General features: G+C 39.0%; 1 protein-coding gene across 1 annotated transcript in view; it reads left to right on the forward strand.

Moving 5' to 3' along the window:
• PRKN (parkin RBR E3 ubiquitin protein ligase) overlaps positions 1-18,374 on the forward strand; it is a 969,496-nt gene that overhangs the window by 738,715 nt on the left and 212,407 nt on the right. The gene's annotated exons all lie outside the window — the stretch shown is intronic.

Here is an 18,374-nt window from a genome sequence, read left to right on the forward strand (position 1 = left end):
TCTTTTTTCTAAGATGAACAGTTCCAGTCTTTTTAATCTCTGATCATATGGAAGCTGTTCCATATCCTAATTATTTGTGTTGCCCTTCTCATTACTTTTTCCAATTCTAATATATTCTTTTATGAGATGGGACAACCAGAACGGCACACAGTATTTCAGGTGTGAGTGTACCATGAATTTATATTGTGGCATTATGGTATTCTCTGTCTTATTATCTATCTCTTTCCTAATGGTTCCTAACATTCTGTTAGCTTTTTTGCACATTTAGCAGATGTTTTCTGAGTACTATCCATGAAGATTCCAAGATCTCTTTTTGAATGATAATTAATTTAGACCCCCATCATTTTATATTAATAGTTGGGATTATGTTTACCTATATGCATTATTTTGTACTTATCAACATTGAATTTCATCTGCAATTTTGATGCCCCGTCACCCAGTTTTGTTAGATCCCTTTGTAACTCTTCACAGTCAGCTTTGAACTTAATTATCTCGAGTAATTTTGTATTGTTTGCAAACTTTGCCACCTCCCTGTTCACACCTTTTTCCAAATCATTTATGAATATGTTGAACAGTACTGGTCCTAGTACAGATCCTTCGGGGACCCTGCTATTTATCTTACTCTACTGTGAAAACTGACCATTTATTCCTACTCTTTGTTTCATATCTTTTAACTAGTTACTGATCCATGAGAGGACCTTCCGTCTTATCCTATGACTGTTTACTTTGCTTAAGAGCCTTTGGTGTGGGACCTTGTCAAAAGATTTCTGAAAGTCCAAGCACATTATATCAGCTGGATCACCTGGTCTATATGCTTTTTGACCTCCTCAAAGAATTCCAATAGATTGGTGAGACAAGCCATGTTGACTGTTTCCAAACACAACATGTTCATCTTTGTGTCTGATAATTCTGTTCTTTAATATAGTTTTAACCAATTTGCCTGGTACTGAAGTTAGGCTTATCAGCCTGTAATTGCCATGATCACCTCTGGAGCCTTTTTTTCAAAATTGGTGTTACATTAGCTATCCTCCAGTTGTCTGGTACAGAGGCTGATTTAAGGGATAGTTTACAAACCAAAGTCAATAGTTCTGCAGTTTCATATTTGAGTTCCTTCAAAACTCTTGGATGAATACCATCTGGTCCTGGTGACTTATTTGTTATCAAATTTATCAAAACCTCCTCTATTGACACTTCATTCTGGGACAGTTCCTCAGATTTGTCACCTAAAAGAATGGCTCAGGTGTGGGAATCTCCTGCATATCCTCTGCAGTGAAGACCAATGCAAAGAATTTATTTAGCTTCTCCATAATGCTCCTTTAGCACCTCAATCGTCCAGTGGCCCCACTGACTGTTTGGCAGGCTTCCTGCTTCTGATGTACTTAAAAATTTTGCTGTTAGATATTGTGTCTTTTGCTAGTTGCTCTTCAAATTCTTTTTTGGATTGTCTAATTATACTTTTACACTTGGTTGCAAGAGTTTATGCTCCTTTCTATATTCCTGAGTAGGATTTGACTTCCAGTTTTCAAAGAAAGATGAAAAGAAAAGTGTACACAAATGGGTGTGTACAAAATAATTAGTGTATATATTGTACCTTAGCGAGAAGAAGATTTATCATAAAAAGTATAAGGGCTAGATTTTTAAAGATATTAGGTGGGTAACTTCCATTAAAAATTTGACCAAAGTTGACCACTGTGACAATGAATTAGTTGTTAGTAAAAAAAAGGGAAGACAAAAACTGTTACAAGATATTCCCCATGTGTATTTATGAAAGAGAAAAAAATTGCATGATATTATATTGGATTATTTGAGAAATTGTATGTGATCGTATAATTAAAGACTGGGTATGGTGGAACAGTTGCTTTCCGCTGCTCTGCCAGTGTAATTTGGCCATAAAAGTGCATGAACCTGCTCAGGGAGGGTCATCTCAATATGAGGGTGAGTCTCTGATGGCATAGTGCTGATGTAGGTGTTCTTATCCATTGCCACATGTAGTACCATGCCAATCCTGAGCTCTCTTTTTGTCCCCTTGTGGCCATTGCATTCTAGCATAAGTTACAGCAGCCATCAGAATGCTGTAACAGTGCAAGAGGTACAGCCTTCTGAGAACAACTTGAGGATTAGGGAAGTGCAAAGGTGAGTCACCTTTACATATCACTACCTCATAGGTACTCGATAGCCAAGGACCTGGCCCAGGATTGTAATGGTTGTGCACGAGGAACAGAGTTAAGGTTATGCATGTATATGGTATGATATATCTAAGCAGAATTGTCTTCAAAGAGAATATTTTTCAGAGTTTTCCAGGACATGTCAGCAAGTGTTCAAACACAGATATGCACCCATCTGGTAGATAATATTCAGTATTCCTTAACTGATTTTTTGGGAAGCCTGTTCAATGTTGCACCCTCTTGATAAAAAAAACAACAACCCAAAACTGGAATGGACTCTAGGTGAGCAGTAAAGATGATCAGTTTTTCAGTAATATTTTAAATGCATTGCAGAAAGAGAGCCGGATGTTAAAGTGTTTTGTTTATTTCATATGCAAATAATAAGTTGTGCTCCATAAAAATGGATAGGCCATCTTTGATGTTTATTAACAGATCTGAAGCAATGCATTCTTTATGAAATAACATTGCATTGCTAATAAAGTGATCCCAACAGCCGAGCTTGTGCTGCTTAATTTGTTTCCATGGAGTGATATTATAATTTTGACACACTGAAAAATTGCCTCACAGAGACTCATATTGCATTTGTTGCTGAGTGCATCTTTGATATAACATTTGTTATTGCGGTGCTTGGGGTGTCTTCTGAGGAGTAATATTGTAAATGAAGCTGGGTGTATTATCCCCTTAATGTAGAATGGAGTTTTGCATCCAATTTTCAGCTTATATCAATTCTGTCTAGCCAGCTATTCACTGTAAGTGTTCTGTTCAGCAGTAAGGCCATCCATATCAGTGCACAATCAGGAAAATCCCTAACTCTCTGCCTTTTGGGAGCACTGATACCTTTCCAAGTTTTCTCTTTGTCAGACCGGCCACACTATCTCCAGTATTTATTACTGCCTTTTTTATAGCAGAAACACGACTCACCGTTTGTAATATAGGATCAGCATGTCTTGCACATTGTTATTAAAATTATTCCTGAGTAGAGAATCAGAGGGGTAGCCGTGTTAGTCTGAATCTGTAAAAAGCAACAGAGGGTCCTGTGGCACCTTTGAGACTAACAGAAGTATTGGGAGCATAAGCTTTCGTGGGTAAGAACCTCACTTCTTCAGATGCAAGTAATGGAAATCTCTAGAGGCAGGTATAAATCAGTGTGGAGATAACGAGGTTAGTTCAATCAGGGAGGGTGAGGTGCTCTGCTAGCAGTTGAGGTGTGAACACCAAGGGAGGAGAAACTGTTTCTGTAGTTGGATAGCCATTCACAGTCTTTGTTTAATCCTGATCTGATGGTGTCAAATTTGCAAATGAACTGGAGCTCAGCAGTTTCTCTTTGGAGTCTGGTCCTGAAGTTTTTCTGCTGTAAGATGGCTACCTTTACATCTGCTATTGTGTGGCCAGGGAGGTTGAAGTGTTCTCCTACAGGTTTTTGTATATTGCCATTCCTGATATCTGACTTGTGTCCATTTATCCTCTTGCGTAGTGACTGTCCAGTTTGGCCAATGTACATAGCAGAGGGGCATTGCTGGCATATGATGGCATATATAACATTGGTGGACGTGCAGGTGAATGAACCGGTGATGTTGTAGCTGATCTGGTTAGGTGCTGTGATGGTGTTGCTGGTGTAGATTCTTTTGTCCTGTATTTAACTTTAGATTTCATCTCCACATCAAATTATGCACTCAGGGACAAATTCTGCTTCTTTTCACGCCAGTAGAAGTACAGGGAGACTTCAGTGGAGTTTCTCTGGATTTACACTGGCATAAATGAGAGCAGAATCAGATCCTTTGTGGGCATTTGTGTTCTGAGCTGCCAGTAAAATGTAAAAAGATTGTACTATGATATCCTATTAGACTAGGAGGCTGGAAGGACAGTTTGTATTGAACACAGACATTTTTCATAATTATGTTGCCTGCAGGGTTACCACCTGTCCTAATTTGATCTGATTAAGGTGAAATGCAAAACTGTCCTCATTTCACAAAGAGTGGAACATTGCCAGGTTCCATCACAGAAAGCGATAGAATGTGAATGCATATATTGCTGTCGAGGAGGAGGAAGGGGTATATAATAAATAGCTAACAAAGTAAGAATTCAGCAGCACAAAAAGAATGCAGGTCACTTGTAAACAAATGCTTCACTCTTGAATATTCTGGATGTGATTAGCTGCCATAAGATCTCTTTAGAAAGGAGTAAACCATAGTCTTTTGTTCAAATATTTGTCAGCTTTTTTGTGAGACATTACTTATTCCGTGGCTTATTAAAATTCTCTCTTGGTTGGATGGGTTTTTTGTCCATGAGCATTTGCGTTTAGAGTAGCATAGGCTAGTTTCATTTACACGCTGAACCACTAATGTAGCAGTCTAAATATTTGTCTGCGCTCTCAGTGAAAGACTTATGTTGGACTCATAAATGCTGTACAGACATAAAGGAATTGCATGTGTTTTATGCATGGTTTATATAGAGTGACATCATATCAGGTGAAAAAATCCAGACGTAACAAGAGAAAGCTTTGCTATTTCTGGGTCACTGAATCTTATTTGCCATTCTACTCTCCAACAGTAATTGTTTAAGTAATATTTTGTGTGTCATGTGTGTTTGTGCGTATTTGGTTTCTTCTTTCAGATTTTTGGTGAACATTGACCTTTTCTCTACTGGTCACGGTAAATGACCTTTTTTCATGTCCATTTTAATTTTCTTTACAACAGGTTTTGTAATTAGAAGGGATGAAAATCTGTGTTTGTTCTTTGGCACCTGGCCACAATTTTCTTGATGGCACAATGGGATATTCCACATTACATAGCCAGCATTGTAGCCTTATTTGGTTCAATATAAAGTGCTCATGTGACAAGGGATTTCATTGCAACATGAATTGCTGAGACAGCTCTCTCTCTCTCTCTCATTATAGAAGGGCAGTTTTAAATTCAAGTTTTAAGTGCAACAAAAAGTGTTTTCACTCAAAATCTGATTCACTGGACCTGGCGTGTTAAAATATACTTCTATTATCAAGCTGTCAGTGGAAAAACTATGTGAATTTTGGTTTCATTTCTATTTAAAAATCCTTTTAGTGCCTTCTACATTGCACTTGTTTCATTCTGGCATTCAGAAATGACAGTCTTTTCAAGAGATGGCCTTCAATAACTGGAAATGAAATTCTTAGATGGTTATTTTTGCCCTGTGTAGACTTTTATTCAGCAATAGTTGGGTTTTCTCTGAGAAGACAATTTCCACTCTTATAAAGTCTTCACCACATGCTGAAAGCTCCTGACCTCTCTCTTGCTTTCTGAAAAGGACTGATCATCATCAAAGGCCAGTGCCAGCATGAAGGTGGGAATTCAAAAGAACAGAGTTTGCTTTGGAGATTTTGACTACTTTTTGAATAAAAGATGAAAAAACCTTTCATGAATTGAGCTGATTGAGCTAAAAACCTAGTATACCAACAGTTCAAAACTCCTTTCAACCCAGATTCCTGCGATGAGATTTCCACTCTAACAAAGTTTATGCAAGTGAAGCCAGTAGAGATAGTGTATGTTCCAGGGGAAGGAGGTTAGAACCACTCCATTGTATCTCAGTTAAAAAGTTAATATTGTGATGAGTTTTGCTCTTACTTTTTTTTGTATTGGTGGCACCATGATGTAAATGCCTGTAAGAATAGGTTTTATAGCAATAGCTAACTGTAAAAATCAGAACTGATTGTGAGGGAACTGCGTCTGCAAAGTGTCTCAATAAAATAGGCAAAGAATGACTTCCAGTTGGCACAAGATTAGTAACTTTGTAGAGCTGTTGAGGGTCCCGGTTTAGGGTTCCATTGTGGATGGACAGCATGGACTCGGTTCTGACCTCTGATATGTAAGCACTGTGCTCATTGACTTTATCAGGAACTGCATGGGTGTGTTTGAGGATAGAATTGGAACCTGGGAATGCAACACCAGTTGGTGCAGTCTGCTAAGTCTGGTCTGGGGAGTCTGGTCACTAAATGGTCTCATTCTACTGAGCAATATTGAGTTTGTTTGTTTGGTTTTTAGAAAATTATAAATTTTGAGGAATTATTTGGATAGTTCATCAGACAGCAGTGCAAAGCATATCAACTAAATTGCCAAAAATAGCAAGTATTGGCATCCTGGCATTCTATAGTTCAGTGATTTAAGTGACGTTAAATCAATAGTGTTTGTCCAAATCTGTTCTAAATATTTCCTTAAGCCAAAAAAAAACCCCAAACCAAACAAAACCTAAAAACAACCCATAACCTAAAATGCAAAAATTATATTCCTGTTGTTACTGCCATAAAAATTAAAAGGAAAGAATCTTAGTAGCAAAATGATTACCATGATTCATTAGTTTTGGTAATTTGGCTTTAAAGCATCATTAGAACAAAAACAGTAACTGGTAGTGCTTAAGTGGAGGCCAGAGCTGTATACAACGTCGGAAAACCAGTCCAGTGAGTTTCCTCTAATGTAGCTGATATATTGTATATGCAGTATTGCACTTCACATTATTTATTTGACCTTTTCCATCTCTGATGCAGCTCCCTTGGCAGAGTTACTGGACAATCACATTAGACAGTGTGCCTTTTCTGTTCCTAATTTATTTTGAAATACAGAAATACATGCAAGCAAAAAATTCACCTTTTCCCATTCTGTTGTGTATATAAGATCTTTGGGAAATCTCAGGACAGGACAGATTTACTCTCCAAAGGAGCAAAGGTTTGCAAACCTTTCTTGATAACTTGCTTTATAAGCCTCTTCAAAGATTTGATCACAGCAGGTGGATAGGAGTCTTTCTGTTGACTTCAGTGGACTCAATTAAAACAAAAGAAAATGACTACAAAACACTTTGACATAAATATAAACGAGGAGACAAAGATATTTTAACTCTGAAATTTAAAAGTAGATTGGGTGAGTATTTACCTCTGGAGAAAGTTACATATAAGGTCCATCTGCTATAGACTAAGAAGTTGACTTTGCTTGTGAACCATTACAAACAGTGTTTTCCCACCTAAGCAATTGCTGAAAACTGAGTAATGCTAGTTTAAATAGTGGGTCGATTTCTTGGTGTGGATCGTATTATACAATTAAGGGGATCTTGTCATTAGGTAAGAAGAGTACTTTTCATTGGAAAGTAGCTTACTAAAGAGCTTTTGAACAAAGAACAAATATAAACTTTTAGGGCTATATCTTCAGCTGGTGTCAACTTGTGTATAACCATTGACTTCAGTGTACCTATTCCAGTTTACACTCGATCTGGCCCATAATTTGTAATGCTAAGAAAATACTAATAATGTACAAGAATGACACTCATAATGTTGACCTTTGTATATGCAAGACTCTATACAACTATTGTTTGCTGCAGTATCTGACTTAGATTACATCTACACTATGAGCTACGGGCGTATTTTCCCAGCTTGTGTACACCTACTCTTGCTAGCTGAATTGCAGTGTAGCTGTGCTAACACAGGTAGGAGCAGAGGCATGGCTGACTGTGCTGAATACAAACTTGCCTGAAACCAGTGGGTATGTACTTGGCACGGCCCAGCTGCCACTACTTGTTTATATGTGCGCTACTTTGACGAGAGCTAGCATGAGTATGTGTACACAAGCAGAGAAATTACACCCCTAGCTCATAGTGTGTAGACATTAGCCTTAGAGTTGGATGACTGTAGAGCTAAAGGTTGGGATTTTTAGGTCATGGTCCCGCTGACTTTGACAGGAGCAAAGCCAACTGTGAGTGCTTTTGAAAATACCACCCCAAATGTTTGTTTTATTAAAAGATCTATATTATTTAAACATGTAAATATATTTCCTTCCTGCACATATTTGTTGTATCTCACTGTTTACCCTTCTATATTATTGACATAAAAAATGTAAGTCTTGAAACTAAGGTTATAAAAAAATGTAATAAATACAAAGAAAAGAATTCCATATTATTTTGTGCTTCCCTTTTTATTTTTTGTTGTTTTTTAGACTCACTGTACATAGACCAGTGTTGTGCTTTTGGGACTTATATGGTTGACAACAGTGGATTAATCACCCAGTCAGCAGTATAATATTTACAAAATATAAATCCTCAGATATTTTAGTATGCCTAACAAATAAATGCTAATTGTAATAAGTTGTAACCAACACTGTAAACTAGATTCATAAAAAAGATGGGTCAGACATTCTGGGAAAATATCAGGTATGATATGGTTAGGTTATTCCCATGTCATAAAATATTCACCTATCTGCTTCCATTGAACCAAGTTGTTCAGCCTGCTTCTCTGAAAGTTTTCTTGTGGGCAAAATGTTGCCTGACCTTTCCACAGGTGAACAAGTCCCAAAACATACCAGGTATTTGGAGCAAAGATGTCAACTCTTGGGTCAGAAAACTCCACTGATCCACTGGACAAAAATTCAAAGTGGGGTTGTGCAGGGGCTGTGGCCAATACTACAGCTCATCAACAGTTGACCATATCTTGTCACCAGACTGGAAGGGAGGATTCCAAACTGCCATGTACATGACTTTTTTTTATCAGGAGCCCTGCTCTGCCACCCTTACTCACTGTGAAAGGGTATACCAGTCTGGGGCCTGGAATCATCAAGACAGCAGTCAGAAAGCTCCAAGGTTACAAACTAGAGTTTTATATGGAGAGGCCAGGTTTAACTGGCAGGGCTCAGGGCTTGTCTACGCTGAGACGCTACAGCAGCACTGCTTCAGTGTAGACTAGGGTGGCCAAGTGTCTGGTTTTGACCAAAAATCTGGTTAAAAAAAGGAGACCTGATGGTGTCAGTAGATCTGACCGAACACCCAAAGTCCAGTTACTGCGGGCGGGGCACGGGGAGGCACCAAGTCATCACCCATGCCAGCCCCTACTCAGCCAGGGCCACTTCCTACCTCCACCGGGCGGCTGCAGCTTCCAGCCCTGGCTCTGCAGGTGAGTCCCTCTTGACCCAGGCAGGGAGAGGGTAGAGAGGAAAAGCAGTGAGCAATGGAGGGACGGGAAAGAGGAGCAAACGGAGGGTGGGGTCTTGGGGGAAGAGGCAGGGCAGGGGTGAGGCCTCAGGGGAAGAAGCAGAGCAGGGGCGGGTCTTCAGGGGGAAGAGGTGGGATGGGGAGATTCCGTCACTCCTGCTGGAGTGTCCAGTTTTTAAATATTACATAATTGGCAACCCTAGTGTAGATGCTACCTATGCTGACAGGAGGAGCAGCTGGGACCTGCTAAGCTCTCAGGAAACCATCCTAAAGCAGATAAAGGAAGAGGAAGTTTGTTGCTGGGTGTTCGGAGAGCTGGCCAGCCAATCTGAGACACGTTTCACAGAGTGGATACTCCTAAGGCAATTGTGAATCTGTATAAAACCTCTTAGGATTTACTACTTCTTTAGAAGAAAGAAGGAACTAAGACTTTGTGTTGCTTCAGCATTGAATGAAAACTAGGTTTGTGATTTTTGCCTTCTCTTCCCTTGTGGTTCATTCCCAAGACAAATGATTTTAGACTGTTGCTTGCCTTGAATTTGGGACAAGGGTAACTGAGACTGGAGAGCATAAGTCCTAAAGAGAATTTTAATTTAATTAATTTATTTCCTTTCTTGGCTTTCCAAGGGTTCATTTGATTAAAAAGTTCCTCATCTACCACTACATTTTGCTGCATCTTATTCTGAAAATAGCCCTCACACAGCTTTGGCTCAAAAAGGATTCTGGGAAAGGCATGATCATGTGGAGATCTTCCTAAAATCTTTTCGTTTGCATGAGAAGCCTCACATTCTGCTACGTGACCTTCTCTGTGGCATGCAATCAGCTAAAACAATCTTCTATACAAATGTTGGAGAAGGGTAGGGAATGTTATTGATACTGAGCTTGGGGATGGTGGAGAGAGCCTTTGTTTCATTCAATGAATCTGTAATAGAAAGATTGTGCCAATGGCTTGAAACATACACATATTTTTCCTTTTCTTGAAATCTAGCTGCTGTTGGCTAGCTAGCAAATAGACTCTCATGCTATTGCTTCAGATGCATACAGCTTTATAGCTGTGCCACTGCTGATCTTTGTACTGCCAGATATTAAATAAGACTGAGTAGTGAGAGGATTACTGAAAGAAAAACAAAGTTCACAGCATACCTTAAAAGTCTTTTTTGTTTTCTTTTCTGTTCTCCATATATCTTCTTTGTTTGTTGCAATAGGGGAGAAGTAGTCTCCCTCGATGTGTCTGGGTGTTTTTTTTACTGCTACATGTAGCTGAGTTAAAAATTAATCCAGCCCCCAGCCAACTTTATCGGGGATACAGTATAGTCTTTATAACTGACAGCCTCATAAATGACACCTTTTATTTGACAAGATTACATAGGAATTGATCCAGTGTAATATTGTAATTGTTCTCAAAAATAAATAAATAGCATAGCTAGACTAATTGAATGGCACACAGGGTGTTATAGTGACTTGTAGTGGATACATGTATATTTTAATAAGCTTCTCATAATCAGCATAGCTATTTAATTAGAACATTTCTGATTTCCTTAGGAAATGCAACTTAATAAAGGAGGTATTTAGTATGTGTACAAGATACATGTCTGTCATGTACTTCTGCTGGGTTGTCCTAGTACCCTGTCAAGGACTGTGGGTCTTGAATGCTGGTCCACAGGGCTCTTAAGCACTAGGCAGTCCCAACCCGCTACTCTCTTAACACCTGCTAGAATAGCAGCTGAACTCTGACAGGAGGATTCCAGTCCTAGGATCTGATTGGTGGAACCCTGAGGGTCCTGATTGGTCCCCAGCCTCTATTTAACCCAAGCACAGGAACAGGAAGTTGTCCATGTAACTGGGTTCTCCCTGCTCAAGATTGCTTTTACTACTGATCTCCTAATAACCTGACCCTGCCTCCCCTCCTGACACCTGACTTTCGGTTTGCCCTCTGGGCTGGCTCGGATTCTGACATCCTGGTATCTGACCAGCCTGACTCCTGCTCCGGCCACTAGGTCAGACTGCCCATGTCTCAGTTGTGACACACCCTTACTTTAAGGGTAACTGGATATTCTGGAAATAGCTCCTTGTCTGGTCCACCATGCCTTCTACATCTCTTCCTTCAAGTTCCTGTCCAAAACCAACTTCTTTCAAAAGCCTGTTATAAAAGCTAGTCTTTCCTTCAAGAAGTAATTACAAGAAATATAGGCATACAACACCCCCCCCCCACACTCACACACACAAAATATCTCCAAACCACTGTTGCCCAGCTTTTCATGTCAAGAGCCACAGTTAGGAGGGGAGGGGCAGTTTAAAGTTGCCATTTTCCCCTTCCTGTCCTCTCTTCAGTTCCATGTTGTAAAGAAACCTGAATTGGGTGTCTAAAACTGGCTCCCAAATCAGCTCTCACACTAAACACTGACAACATAGCTGCTCTGCTGTATTTTCAGAGAATCAGCTGGGCCTGGAGAAGGTGAGTGGAGATTTCCTTTTTTGAATCCTGCCTTTAGTGTCCCCATCCCTCAGAAACACACCCATCAAACTTCCCCAGCTGATCCCCTAAGAGACTCCCTTCCTCAGCCCCATTGCCTGAAAGAAACACCTGTTCTCTTCCTCCTGAGAGCCCCCAGCCAGGTCTCCCTCCCTCCCCCATGTACTCAGCCCATCTCTCCCTCCACAAATCTCCAGTGTTCCTAGGCACATCCACCAAATATTTCCCTCCTTTCCCTCTGACTCCTTAATGGCACTACTTCCCCTCAAAAATTCCTTCCTTTCTGACCTACTCTTCCTAACTTGCCCACTGCCCCAAGTCAAATAGTGAGGCTCCATGGCCTCTTCAAATAAGCTCCCTGCTCCCCCTACTTTTTTCTGTGGGACTTGAGCTGCCGCTGTCCCTTTTCCTAGTGCTCTGTGCCATGGAAGACCCAGCTCCTCCTGCAGGAATTGCTGGGGTGCTTGTTTGATTCCCCTCCCCCTCTTGTGAAGACTGTGGCTCCAGCCCTCACTACCCACTCCATTTGTCTATGTCTTCACTCCTCCCCTTCTAAAGAAAGCTGTCAGTGAACAAACATTTCAATCAGCAATCACATGCACATTTTCCTCTTAAAATGGTCCCTCTCCAGGGCCTAAGTTAAGGGACCCCTGAGGGCCACAAATGGACCCTGGGCTACAGGTTGGGCTCCAAATAAATGTTGTGGAACTAACAAGGCGTGCTTCTCAGTCACTCTGCTTTTTGTTGCATTTCTGATGACAGATTTCATTGGTGCACTGTCTGTTTCAAACTCAATCTTGCAACCAGATTCTCAGTGTTGCCAGCTCTCATCAGTCATGATATATAGTGTTTTTCTTACAGCCTCAGCTGCTAGATTTAGTAGACTGCATGAGAATCTCAGCTTTCATTTAAAATAAAGTCAGTTTCTAACCCTCATGGTTCCTGATAAAAGTATGAAAATGTGAAGCAAGTGCACCCTAACAGCTCAGAAACCAGAAGACAAACCACAAGAATCCTATTTAAAAAAACAAACAAACAAACAAAAAACATGATTTTTAAGCCAATCTTATGAGGGAATTTTTGGCCTTAATGCATGATTTTTGAACATTTGTGGTTAACAATACTGGATCCTCATGGATGATTCTTATGCCTACATGGAAATCTACTGACTTCAAGAGCTTATGCAGATTGCAGGCTTGAGGCCTTAGATTGTAAATTGTGGCTGGAATTTTGGTCAATTTACTTGCCTTTAAAAAGCCATATTATGTAAATATTATCTATAAGTACAGGATAAGTCTGAATTCAAGCAGTTTGAAGTTTGGCTACATTATGATATTGCATTACATAAGCAGCATTTAAAAAGCGATATTCAAGATTTTCCAAATGAAAACTATTGTTTATTAAGATTTGAAAACTATTGTAATAACCTTCTTTGTGTGGGCTTTCTGCAAATATATTTTTAGACCTCTCAGCATAGGCAATATTTTAAAGATAGGCTTTTACACTTAATTACTACATATTATATGTCAATTACCTGTCACTTGATACTCTTCATAGCTCCTGTTTCTGTTTTCGTAAAGTACGATATTTATGCCATAAAATGGGCATTCCAATTTCCCTAACTTCCCCTTTGTTCATATAAGGACAAACATTGTGACTGAGAAAAGCTCTTTTGAAACATCAAACATGTAATTAACACCAGTACAATGAAGTCACTAAATCCTTTGACATCACTGTCTGCTCTCACAAGAGTGATTACAGTGTCACAGACTCAGGCTTCTTCTTCACTGGAAATGACATGAGCAGGATATAGGTCTTATTTTTACATCAGTATTCTAATTAGTTGAATAGTTTGGAAGAGAACTAGGAAAATGACATGACAAATGAATGGACAGTTATTACAGCTTCATGTTATCCTTCATTTCCAGGCTTTTATAATTTTTTCGCCCCAAAATATGTAACATTTTTCATGTTTGTACTCAGCCGAAATATTTATTTATATTTAGAACATTAGAAAACAATCCATTCCACTGTTAGTTTACCAGCATAAAATTATTTTTGGCAATTTTAATACATTTAGAACATTGTATATTTGCAAGCTTATTATGTAGAGACCTGGAATCTTAAAACTTTACCTGCCCTGTGTGAGATAGCTTTGCTCTGTGGGAAGAACTCCTTTGAATAACATTGATTTCCTATATTCTCTTCCTGCCAGGGAAGTTGGAATTTTAAGGCTCCAGGACTTTAGCCCTCAAAGAACAGCATTTGCTTTCTAAAGTTCAAAAATGTTGGTTCAGAAATAAACTATAAGCAAGTGAAAATAATATTTGCTGTGCATAAGGGTTCAATCCTGCAAGATGCCAAGTGCTCTTGGACTATTCATCTGCTTAAAGTTAAGTGTATGTTTCAATTATGTGCTCTGCATTAATGTGGTGCTTTGCTATTAATATTTTAAATAATATTTACATTTATGGATACTCATTTAAAAACTAATTTAAGTTATATTTTTGCCAGTTTATGTAATATCTATGTTAAAAAAGTTGATTTGAATTTTCCACTGCTGTTTACAAGGGGGTTATATGAAGCAATAATTTTAAATAAGAATAAAAAACAGAGGCTAATTCTGTCAACCTGTCAGAGAAAAGGTAAAGATTTGGGCAATTAAATTGGTAATAGTTGGAATCATGGTTTAATAGCAAATGCAACTGAAACTGTGTATTGTTCGCAGCAGTGCAAATCAGAGGATTCATGATGCTTGTCATTTAAATTGGATTTTTTTTATTTTGCTTGTTTGGTCTTCTCTTGGAGATATCTCCTCTTATGTGATCTAATTGAAAGTATTTTTATAATGTGAATGCCACAATGAAGTGAGATGGCAGTTCTGACAGTGTAAATTCCTGTATCTTAAAATGTACCTTTCACTCACAAGTGCAATTACCCACATATTAGTTTGAATGAAATAATGACATGAAGCAGGAATGAAGTAACATGGGAAATTACTGAAACAAATAAATTGGGATGTGATGGAACATTGCAATAGAAACAAATAATTATTTTTAGTCAATTTTTAAAGCATTTTTTTAAAAGATGCATTGAGGTCATCTGTTCAGATGCTGGCTTTCTGCTCACTCAGATGTTCGTCCTAATTATTCATGCTATCACACTAGGTTTATGACAGTGTAACTCCTTTGAGGTCAACAGAGTCACCACAGAGTAAAAATGGCATAACAGAGTAGAGAATTAGGCCAACTGTGTACTCATTGGATCCTATTCTGCCTCAGCAGTAGGCAAAAACCTGCACGGTCACGGCAGCAAACCAAAGTATATCAAGACCTCCATCATATAGACGTGAATTTAGTTGGAAGAAGGAACTAGTAAACATTTTCAGTGTTGTTTTACCAGCCTGCAGATGAACTCACCCCGGTGTTTTGGCATCTGATGAAAGGCATTTGTTCAGTGCTTTTGCCTTATTTCCTTTGATCACACTAGGTTTTTATATTTTTTGTGTATGTGTGTGGTCATTTCATCTATGTCTGTGGTTCGTTTTTCAAGTCATAGTTAAGTGAGAAGGAAGAGGGGGAGAATAGAAAGTTACTGTAATTGATGAGGCTACAGTGCATTAGGGATTCTGTACTACAGAGAGCAGAAAAAATAATCCTCAAAGCATTCCACACAAAATAGCAGAAATCTGCAAAGTGCAGATTATTTATGTCATGTACTACTGCCAGGAGCACATCAGAGAGATAGAAATAATATTGATTTTCCCCCTAAGCTTTGGTATTCCCAGTTTGCAGTGAACCCCATGGACATCACACTTGCCCTGTGATAAACGATGAGAAATTAAAAGGAAAATGTTTGAAGACTTTTATGGTTTTAATGCTCTTCAGTAGAATATATTTTTCAAAAACCCTTTCATTTTGGTTTACAGTCTGGTTACAGTCTTCTTTACAAGTTATAGTGCAAAAACTAATCATCCCCCGAAAGTTTCTTCAGAACTATTGGACATTATACAGAAAGGGGCCACAGTACTGGAGCATGTTTTACTAATGCCCACTTAAAGAAAAAAGGCAATTGAAGTGGACATTTGAAATAAAATAAAATAAAGACACCCAGAAACATCCAAAGAGAACAAAATAGCTGTTTTTGAACTTGTTCTTTTTATTGTGTGCCATGTTACTTCCTTATTTCCATTTTTCTAAAATAAAACTTCATTTGATTTGTTCACTCAAGCAACATGAAGTTCTGATACATTGAAAGGACTTTTCATCAAGAAGTAGCTGTATTTGAGTACAAAGATTTTCAATACAGTTATCATTTCTGAGCTGCTAGCCACCATCTTGCTAACCAGTGACATCTTCCTTTTGGTCTTACTGACGCTGAGATCCATTTGACTGTAGAATCACAGTCTAATGAAAGTCTAGTCCCTGGAGACATGTGGAAATTGGACTGGTGAAAGCACTAGAAAATATAGAGTATGGAAAAGTTCTTCTCTGCTAGATGGATGCACTTGATGAATATTAATATTGATAAAAATAACTGTGTAGCATCATACCTGGCTCTTGACAAACACAGACTAAGAAATTCTCCCTGACCCTCATGTGCTTACAATCTCATAGAGACAAGACAAAGATGAGACAAAGAAACAGAACTCATATAAGGGACAGAGTGGAAATTACAGATGAGGAGAGCAAAGTAGGGTGGAGTTCTGGAAGAAGTGGGTTTTAGGAAGGGATGATTGAAGGATAAGAGAGAGAGGGTGTATGGAGGACAGGAAGAGGGAAACATTAAGTATGGAGCTGAGGGAGGATTGGGAGGAACACAGAGTGCAAATGGGAGGTGGGAAATATTTTAGTTACTATTAAAAAGATAACATTTGCTAAGAGTTACCTCGCAATAGTATCCTACTTTGACTTTCAAACAGCACTGTGTGCTAAATGCAGACTTTTTTCAGTGGGGATCACTATAGGAAAAAATAAGAACAGAGTTTTAAATTTGGGAAAGATTATGTGAAGCCTTGAAGGTGAGGAAAAGGAGCTTTACTTTTATGCAGTAAGGTTTTATTCAAAGCCAGTGAAGTCAATATGAGTCTCCATTGAATTTTATGGGCTATGAATCAGGTCCTGATTCAAGAAGGTGGTGTTGTGGTTGGAGTAACTGATGTGTCAGCATTTTGAATAAATTGGAGGGTGCAGAGTTAAAAAACAGTGAGACTGGAGAGAAGAAAGTCATGATCATCAAGGTGAGAGATGAACAAGGCAAGGACATGTGTTTCTGCATTGGCAATAGTAAGGAACGGCTGGCTAATTAATATATTAAGGAGTAAGAAGCTAAACAAAGTAGATAGAGACAGAGTCTGGAGAAAATAGAGAGAGAGATGTCAAAGATGATGCTGGGGTTGCAAGCCCAGCAAATGGGATGGATAAAATGAATATGAAAGGGTTATAAACACATTTGAATTAATATTCCCTTTTAAATTCAGTCAAGGTTATTTGTAGTGCTGTGGGAATAACTGATTTTTCAGTTTGCTGGCTGTTTTGAAAAATGGGCAAAAGAATAGTTTTGGGTCAACTCCAAGTGATTTTTTTTTTAATTTTGGAGACTCTAAAAGTTGGGTAGAAAAATTCATTTTGGATTGAATGAAACATTTTGTTCAACCTGAAACATTTTGTATTGATTTCAAAATTTTGTTTTCAAAACATAACATTTAAACATTTTGTTCAGAAAATGACAAAATAAATCGTTATGACTTTTTTAAAAATGCCTTTTTTAAACTGAAACAATTTGGTAAAATTGACATGAATTAATGAAATGTTTTGGACAGCCCAAATCTTCATTTTTTTGCTGAAAAATGTTTTGGCGGATAATTTTTGCCCAGCTCTAGTTGTATGTGCACAAACCTATATGTGTGTGGGGAGAAGGAGGTTGACAAGAAAGAGGGTTTAAGGTATGAATTATTTTTAATAAAGGGGAAGAAACAATAGGACTTAACAAGAAATTCGATACTAGTGAAGAATTATGATTGTTGCTATACGTTATGAGTGCTGCTGAATATTTGTTGCTATGAAGCTCCAGTACAGACAGAGATCCTGAAAACCATCTTCAGAGTTATCTGTATCCCAGTAATGCTAGTCCATGAGGATGAGATTGTAACTTTTGGTAGCTGCACTGGCACTGGGGCAGGCACAAAGAATTGTAATTCCTCCCTTGCCATGTGGGAGGAGTAAATTTCTTAACCCCTTTCTGTGGAGCAGATTCCCACCCTTTCCCCCTCCCCTCAGGAATCAAGGCCTACAGTAAACTAGTCTCCAGGCAACCTAATAAGCACAGCTGGCCTGCAGCAGGCTGCCTGATTAGCCATTCCACAGTAGCTTGCTTGCTGTTCAACACTCATATCAGCCACTGTTATTAGTCCAGCGTTGCCTTGTTCCTGCTGCTTCTGCCTTGCCTGAGCCCTAGCCCTGCCTGAGCCCCCATTTTGCCTGTTACTCTGCTTGCTCCAGGTGATTCTGGCTCTGACCCTTGGCTCTGCACTCTGGTTCCTGCCTCTGGCTTTGGCTCTTGGACCCAGTTCCTGACCTCCAGCTTGACTCTTACCTCTGGCTTCCGACTGTTCCCTCTGGCTCTTACCCTAACCCCTGGTTTCTGATACCCGCTCCACCCACTAGGCCTGACTATCCACATCCCAGTCACCTGACACCCCTCACTTATGTGCCCAGTCAGATACCCTGATCATGAGAGGGGCAGCGTTGCTGCTCTCTGATCCTTCTTGTCTAGATTCTGGGCTTCAGAACCTCACAACA

Source organism: Terrapene carolina, unplaced genomic scaffold (genome assembly GCF_002925995.2).
Source record: "Terrapene carolina triunguis isolate 2854851 unplaced genomic scaffold, T_m_triunguis-2.0 Scaffold85, whole genome shotgun sequence".
NCBI lineage: Eukaryota > Metazoa > Chordata > Testudines > Emydidae > Terrapene > Terrapene triunguis.